The sequence below is a fragment of the Kryptolebias marmoratus genome, linkage group LG18 (genome assembly GCF_001649575.2).
Source record: "Kryptolebias marmoratus isolate JLee-2015 linkage group LG18, ASM164957v2, whole genome shotgun sequence".
NCBI classification, from domain to species: Eukaryota; Metazoa; Chordata; class Actinopteri; order Cyprinodontiformes; family Rivulidae; genus Kryptolebias; species Kryptolebias marmoratus.
The window spans coordinates 1,819,549-1,828,366 of NC_051447.1; the positions used below are offsets into that span (position 1 = coordinate 1,819,549).

The 8,818-nt window shown below is 39.4% G+C and overlaps 1 long non-coding RNA gene across 3 annotated transcripts in view; it reads right to left on the bottom strand.

The window, feature by feature from the left end:
- Positions 1-108: 108 nt before the first annotated feature.
- LOC119617932 overlaps positions 109-8,818 on the bottom strand; it is a 36,449-nt gene continuing 27,739 nt past the window's right edge. For 2 of the 3 annotated variants that reach the window (XR_005234399.1, XR_005234397.1), the window contains one exon: positions 109-918. This is a non-coding gene — a long non-coding RNA (uncharacterized LOC119617932). The remainder of the gene's footprint in view (positions 919-8,818) is intronic. The other variant, XR_005234398.1, reaches the window with a different exon arrangement.

Sequence of the window (8,818 nt, forward strand, 5' to 3'; positions counted from 1 at the left end):
GTAGGTTTTGCCTTTATCGCGCTATAGCAAAAAATCTAGTTAGGCGGAAGTGGGCGTGGCCAATGTAAAAAAGATGCAGAATCATCCATAGTTTCAGGTGCCATCAAGATTTTGAGTGTAGGACTTACGGTTTAGGAGTTATTGGCAGAAACGCATTGTCCTTTGTTATAGCGCCCCCTAGGCATGGGACGATATGATTTTTTTTGTCTGAGTAGCGGTAGGGGTTTTGTATCAGGCTGTCTGGTTAGCTTTTCCCCAGCATTTTCTCGTTTTTCTGGCCACGTTGTTTTACCGGAGAAGAATAATAATACACAATCGTGAAAAATCCTTACAAAAACAATAGGGTTCCCTGCTCCGCTGGGAGCAGGCGAACGGCCATGCCTTGCATTGGCCGCCCGCTTGCTTCCGCGGGCTTGGAACCCTAATAATAGAGTCTCGGACAGAAAGTGAGGACTTTGCTGATGAACTAGGTTATCCATTATTTTTTTTAGAAAAGGATTACTGGAGGCAGAACCACATTTTGTCTGTCTCCCTTCCTGTCATGTTCGAGGGTAGGCTTCTGACCCACATGCAGAATCAAACGCGGGAAGCAACAGTAAGTCAAGAAGTTTATTTACAGCAACACAATTATAGGTGTCTTGCAGGTGGTCCTTTTGGATCAGATTCTGGAAGCGGAGCAAGGGGTTAGTGATTTCACCAGAGGAAGACTGATTGTCAGATGGGGACAGCAGGTGTGTTGGCTTACGTCTTCACAGAGGCTTCTCAACCGGAGGGGCGGAAGTGTCAGGCTGGTTCCGAGCGTCCACTCGAGAGTTCCAAGGTGAGTGTCTCCGACAGGAACGAACTGGGGCTGGAGCGGGCAGACAAGTGAGGCTTGGAGCTGCAGGTAGAATCTGGATTTCAGAGTCAGGCTACTACCTAGGAATGAGAGACAGAGAATGAGTGAGAGAAGCGGAGGTTTTCTCAAAACAGTCGCAATACGGAGTGTTTTCACAGGGGAGTGTCTAACGGGCTAGAGACTACTGTGATGGAGTAATCATCCGGCGGGGAGGCGAAGTCTAGCAGCTCCTTAAATCCTCCCTGGCTGATGACCCCAACGAGCTGCAGGTGCGCAGCTCTGCTCCAGGCCACTCCCAGCAGGGAGCCAATGGAGAGAGACACACTCAAAACCCCAGATCCTGACACTTCCAGCCAAAATTATAACAAGAGACAAATTCAAATCCATATTTTGGAAGCATATTTTAAGCATGCATTAGGATATATTTTATAACATTTACCTGAATGATCCTGCATGAACAGGACATAGAAAATGACCAAAACTAAGAATGTGATGTGCCCCTCTGCCTTGTTTTGGACAGAAACTGTTTATATGAGTAGCACAAAGGATTTATGGCAATTTATTATAACTCCTGATTGTTTTGTCAAAAAAATACCTAAGAAATTGTCAGCATTTTAATGGAGAAAGTGTATATAACTTTGTTGTTTGCTCAATTTGTTCATGTGTTTATGAATGTTACTGATTATATTTGCATTCTAAGTTGTAAAAACATTTTATTAAGTATGTTTGTGGTTTATACAGTAAAAAAACTAAGACTTTTCCTCTCAGATTTTATGTTTTTGTGTGATTTTAGGTCTTTTGTGTTAATATAGTAGGTCAAAAGTAAAAAATAACTTGAAATTCACACTTGGGAGGTTGTGCTGAAAAAAATGACTCCAAACATGGCAGGTTAAAACATTTTTAGGGTGAAATATGAAGGACATTTAAAATAGTCCAAAAACATCCTGTTTCACCCTAGACCCTAGAGGGTTAAATGTTACATTAACAAAATTTTTTTTAAAAAGTGTTGTGTACTATGTCATGACAATGATCTGGGGGTAATCAGTTTTCAATGTTCCACGTTCCTAACTCAGTTATTATGCAAATATTGTTTTGTTGGCCATGGTGATCATCAGAATTTGAATCTGAAGAGTTTTCACTTGATTCTGGAGATCCGGCTGTCGGTTCAGATTCATACTGGTGAGGTTGTATATCCATTACTCCTGCAAAGTCTTCTGTCATTTCTTTGAATTCAAAACAGGCTTTTTCTTGCATTTCCACTAGTAAACAACCAGACAGTAGCGGCATTCTTGCTTCTTCAGTACCAGCCAGGGCACACCCCGGACGGCAACTCCGCCCCACAAATCACCCCACTTCGGCATTTATTGACTAAAATGCTAAAAACAAGTTATTTAGGTTTTAGGTCAGAGAAATGGGTCCCTGCAAAGCTGTGTGGAAATGTTTAGTTAAATGACATTCATCATATGTCATGTTTTTTAGATTTGATTTCAGTTCACCTTTAAAAAGTCTTCAGTTGATCCAAAATGCTGCTACCAGAGTTCCAATGAGAGTTAGAAGGAGAGATTATATTTATCCAGTTTTAGCTTCTCTCTAACATAAATTAGAAGGGTCATAAAAGGTGCTTGTTTTCAAAGTCTCCTTTTAAAAAATTTACAGAAATTTAAAATAATAAGAAAAGATGAAAAATAATTACTAGGGTCTCTTCAGCCTTTTCTATGATCACACAGTATGATGTACAGAGTGCCAAGCACAGGAACACGAACAAGGCAATAAATAGCAATTACAGATAGTGTGGGGGTGAAATGCTTCAGTGTGTTGCAATTAATTGTGCAAACCAACCCAAAACTACAATAGCTGTGCCATGTGTCAGCTTCCCAAAGGACAAGAACATTTGATGGATGTGGTTTGTTTTGCTCCAACCCAACGTCTGGTCACTGAAATACAAACCTTCAATAAAACCACAGCCTCCTGCTGTTGAACCGGACTGGCAGACTCGAGCTGTCCAGATGGGAAACTCCTTGAAGACTGTGTGACATCACTGTAAAACCTGGGGGTTCCCCTTGTGAAATGTGGGGCTTGAGTTCATGTCAGCATCACTCCACACCAAAAACAAAAAAAGGGGGGGTTTCAAACCGGTACTCTTATTAACAAAACTCAGTTCTTCTTATGTTTCCATTTTCACTGATAAACACTGTGTCAGTAACCTCCTCAGTGTCCTACAGGTCTGCCACAGCTGGCCCCGCCTCCTTCTATGTCATCAACCAAGGAGGTAACACCACCAACACAATCACCCCATTTATTTCATTTCCCCTTTAAGACTAAACTTAATACTTTACTTTTTGGTAAATCCTGTAGTTTGGCTTGGCTTGGGTTTCCTGAGCTATCCCTTAGTTTGGCTGCTATAGGCTTAGACTCCTGAAGGACAAATTAACCATAATTCCTCACTCTGCTGCTGTCTTTACTTGCTCCACTCTTCATGTTTGCATTTTTAATTATTTATATCATTAACATGTGTTTTACTTTGTCTTTCTTCCAATAGAAACTATACCTGGACCAGCTGTTCTATCCATTTCAAAACAGTCTGTGGGCTTCCTTAGATAGATAACTTTTACTAATTGGCTTTTATAATGTATGTAAATGTTTTTGTACAGTGCCCTAAGAAGACTTTTATTATGACTTGATGCTATCGAAATAAACTGAATTGAATTTAACTAAATTCTCTCTCAGTCATCTGGCTAAGGGGGTACAAACTTTCACAGAACAGGAGTGGGAACAAAGCATCATTTTGAACTGACTTTAATATCTTGTTGCTTGCTGGTTTACAAAGCCTTAAGTACTCTGAGTCCGAAATACATTACTGAACTTATGCTGCATTATAAACTGTCAAGACTTCTGAGGTTGTCTGGATCAAATCTGCTCTCTGTCGTCAGAATCAGAACCAAACATGCAGAAGCTGCATTCAGCTTTTATGCACCAAATATGTGGCACAAACTCATAGAAAACTGACAGACTACTACAACTGTAAGCTCCATCCTGTTTGCTGCTGCCTTTGATTAAAACAAAAAATCAAAGAAAAAAGAAAAAAATTAAGTATTATTCTATTTTTTGTTCCAGCTCTTAATCAAAACTTGCTTTTAATTTTTAATTGTATTAAATGTTCTTTATTTGTGCATCTGTAGTTTTACACTTTTTTCCTTCAATATGCTTTTATTATTTTTTGTACTTTGGCAAAATGATTTTAATTGTTTATGTAAAGCACTTTGAGTTGCCCTGTTGCTGAAATGTGCTTTTCAAATAAAAGCTGCCTTGCTTTGGTATATGCCACATTTGATGCTGACTCTAGTTTCAGCTTCCACATTCCCATTGAGTTTTCAATAAAGTCTTAGTGTCCTGTTGATTTTGTACATACGTATATATCTGTAAACAGCCCACTTAAGTTTTGTGGTTACAAACTTAAGTGGGTTGATCTGAGGCATTAATCTTCCAAGGTCACTGTCATGATTCTGAGGTTTTGTGGTTGTTGGTTTCTTCTGTTTTTATTCTTTCTGTAATTGTGTCTTACTTATTCAGTCTATTTTGTCTTATTGTTCCTTGTGTTTTATTTAGTACTCTATTGTTGTTTTCCCCTGTATCATTCTCCATTTCATTCCCTCAGTCAGTCCTGCTCCTCATCTCTCACCTGTCTCCAATCACACCAGCTGCATTCACTTGTTCTCATCCCTACCCTCTTACTTAAACTCACAGTCCTTACTCACCTATTAATGTCATACTGGTTGTTCTCCTACTTGTTCCCTGTGTGCTCTTTGTTGTTTACGTCTCTTTGATAGTTTGTTTACTGCCTTGTCAACTGCTTATTCATTGTTATTAAAGTCTTAGTTTGTTCTCTAGCACTCATGTTCCAGTTTGCCTTCTTGGATTCTTCCAAAACCATTTGTGCATTTGTGGTGGCCATCTTGAATGGAGTTGACTCTAAATGTCACTCAGTTATAGATGTCAGGTCAATGAGTAAATTCCAAATGTTTCATTACAATTCATACAGTGCTTTATGAGATATTTTGATAGGAGTACAAGCAAACACAGGCACACATGGGCAAAAACATTATTGCCCTTTTGCCTTTGGCAATAGGCAATACAAATATCTGCAGTGGAGTGGATGGGGCTTCTTTCTTTTTTATTAACTTTATGGATGTTTTTATTCTGCTGTTCAGCAGTTTGCAGAAAATAAAGATGACAGGATGGTTGTATGAATGAATGGCTGCTGGAGCTCAGCTGTGTAGGTCTGAGGGGAGCAGATTTCCACTTTCCATGCTCAGAGGGTTCTGATTCTGTTCACAGCTTCAACACTTATCTCCTCGGAACAGGTGTGTGTGGGGGCAGGGGGTGTACGCATGTGTTAGAGCAAGAGTTAGTGGAATATGGAATATGAATAGCTGTTATGAATATATGATTGCATGTTTACATATGCACTTTGTATTTTCGTTGGTCTAATTTGAATGCATTAGTTTTGTGGAGAAAAGAAATCTGGTGAAATGCTGTGACTCAGAGACTTTATCAATGATTTACTCAATGATAGAAGTTGAAGTAAAACAGAAAAAAAATCAAGGTGGAAATAGTGGACAGCACTACTCTGGTCAATAAAATAGCCCTTTTTCTTGGTTGCTTTTTCCTTCAAAGAAACTTTTTTTGGAACTTTAGCAATTTTCTTCAGTCAACAATGAAGCGTTGCACTCTGTTAGAAAAGTCAAGGCCACAGACTGAAACAGGGACGTGCAGGCAGGGGAGGCAGGTGAGGCTCTGCCTCACCTGTCATCATGACAAGAAAAAAAATTATAACATAAAATGAATCTTAATATTTGTCCAGTGATCTTTATGTATGACTAATTTTCGAACATTTTCATAGTCAAAATCGCATTTTTATTGTCAAAATCGCTGAAATTGCATATTTCCAGTTCAAATACAAGGGTGAAACGCGAGGTGCGGCAGCAACGAGCCGAGCCTCACCTCTGAATGTGCAATCCATCACAAACTGGGTTGATACATGCAATTGGCCTGTGCCTGTTGCCGTACCGCTGCATGTCGTCAAAATAACGTTTGCATATTGTCAGAAGACGGGTAGACAGAGGCGAACCCAGAACACAGACTTGTCATTTTTAAAAAGAAAAGTAATTTATTAAAGTAAAACTTAACAAAAACAAAAAACTGGCATGGCAGCAAAGATCAACAAACATAAAATCCAAAAGGCAAGGTAAGGCAAGGCACGGAAACAAATAACGTGGCGAAAGGAACGGAGTGGAATGACCCAGTGGAGTATGGAGAGACAGAGACCGGTTTTAAACACTGAGGTAAAGATGATAATAGGATGCAGCTGTGGACTAGACGAGGAGCAGGTGAGGTGGCTGTGGCAGGCATGAATGGAAAACTACTGGGGAGGTGAATGGTGACAAGACATAAACACAGAAACCTAAAAGACAACCAACATTCATGACGCATATACATTTATATTCCCTGATTTCCCACAGTCTGGCTAATGTCTTTAGCCATCTACGTTTAATGTTTGTTAGTAACATATTTAGTTTTGCTGAGGGGACATAAAACCGCGGTGAAAAGGTGAAGGGAGAGGCAGGCAGTACTCTGCCGCACTAAAGGGGGGTGTACGTGAGCCAGTGGGTGCTTGTTGCTGCTGTCCTTTCACGCAGAGGCCAGTGACAGTCACGTGCACTGCTGTGACTCTAATTAAAAATTAATTTTTAATTTTTGTGTTTTGCTCCGTCGGACTGCCAAAATGGTAATTGTAACGTTTTTTTTCTTATCTTCACGTACCTTTAATACGTACCTTACCTTGTGAGAGAGAGAGTGTGTGTGTGAAGAACGCTGATGAGATGTGAAATAACCACTAGCCACCTGAATAAGCTGCCCTTTTGGGTTTATATATTTGTATATCTGACTCTAAAGGAGTCAGTGCCTCACCAACCATGAACCTCACCGCACATCACTGGACTGAAATGTCTGTGAGGTGCTTCACACTGTGAAAACCAAAGAAAAAAAATCTTCAGCAACTTTCTTCAAAAGTATCTTTACAGTAAAAACAAAGTATAGCACAATTACTAAAGGAAAACTAGCAAGCTGATTTTGACAGTGCACATTTTAGTTTTTCTGCTGCAGAGTTTGAAAAATGATTTAACTTAATAATGTAAATAATAAGACATTAAGGTGACCCAGGTGGCACAGCGGCGTAGTGGTTAGAGCTGTTGCCTCCCAGCAAGAAGGTTGCAGGATTGCTTCCTGACCTAGGGGCTTTCTGGGTGGAGTTTGCATGTTCTCCCTGTGCACACATGGGTTTACTACGGGTACTCTGGTTTCCTCCCAACCTAACATGCATGCTAGGTTAATTGGTGACTCTTAAATTGTCCCTAGGTGTGAATGGTTGTTTGTCTCTATGTGGCCCTGCGACCTGTCCAGGGTGTCCTCCGCCTCTCGCACAGTGACTGCAGGGAATAGGCACCAGCTCCCCGTCACCAGGAAAGAAAAGTGGCTAAAGAAGATGGATGGATGTCTACTGGGTTACTCAGATAGTTATGAACAGATTTTCATGAAATGTTTAGGAAACGTAAAACATGGTACAAGGAACAAGTGATTACATTTTGGTGGTGATCCTGTCAAAGCTCAAGGTCAAAGGTCAAGGTCACAAATCATCCCATGCTCTAATGCTGTGCCCCAAGTCAGCGGCCGCATCCTTCGAAGGACCCGACACTGTGGACAACCTTAAACTGCAATAGACATTGTTGGGTGCAACAAGATGTTAAGTAGTTAAAATATTAAATTCCAGGTTACATTTTATAGGTTAGCTCAACTTTGAAAGATACTTGTAGACTTACCTACAAAAATCAACTGATGTGTGCCCTTTAACCTACTAAGACTCATGTCCTCATAAGGTGATATTAGCTTCCCTGCATCACAACATTTTATTTTGCTCAACTTTGAACTGATTTCTTTATTTAGGCACTTGTTTTAATGTTTCAATTGTTTTGATTTATTTTTGCTTTTGTTTTGTTTTTTATTTTAATTTTTGATTTAATAGTTGTTCATAAACAATACTTGTGTTTAAGAGTTTTATAGGTCATACTAATCCAATTATCTGGCGAAAATTAAAAGTGCACACCAATCATAAGTAGACTCTGAAGGTTAGCTTCCTTATTTGGTTGTTCCTGTGATGTTATATTGTTTTTTTGCTACACAACCTGATCCTAATGTATAAGACCTTAAATTCTTAAGTTATTTTTTTTATTAAACTGTCATGTGGTGGTCATGGTTCCTACATTGCTTTGAAAAGTATGAAAAAAGGGTGGAGTTGGTTTTTAACATTTTCTAGAATATGAAAAAAGTGAATAAAAAAACGTGTTTCCAGACTCCTTTCCTTTATCATTTATTTAATACAAAATTTTAAATTTCTAATAAGAAATGCCTTAAACATATAAACTCTTTTTCACACTAATTTTATATAAAATGAAAATTTTAAGTTCCTCCCCATTGCACCATCTTGACCATCAGCTGAGTGTGAATGATAAACACATTAGCTGTAAAATAAAATTACCACTTTACTTGCTCATGTTCTTTACACACAAGATGGAATAAGGAACATAGACAGCCCAGTATTTTTGCATTTCGAACACTACCCAGATACGGTATTTCATAATTAGTTGTTGAGTATTCTCAGTTAGGTGCTCATGAATAAACGCCTTCAAGATATGTGTTAGCCTTGGTAAGGCCAAGTCCCAGGCTGTCTCTGTCTCCTGTGGTGTCCCACAGGGGTCAGTATTAGGGCCCCTGCTGTTTTCCCTCTATATGCTGCCTTTGGGTCAAATTATTAATCGACATAACATCTCTTTTCACTGCTATGCCGACGATATACAACTCTACATTAGAATTGGAGCATCATCATCACCATTCTCTCTCAATGCCTTCACTACTTGCCTGGAGGAG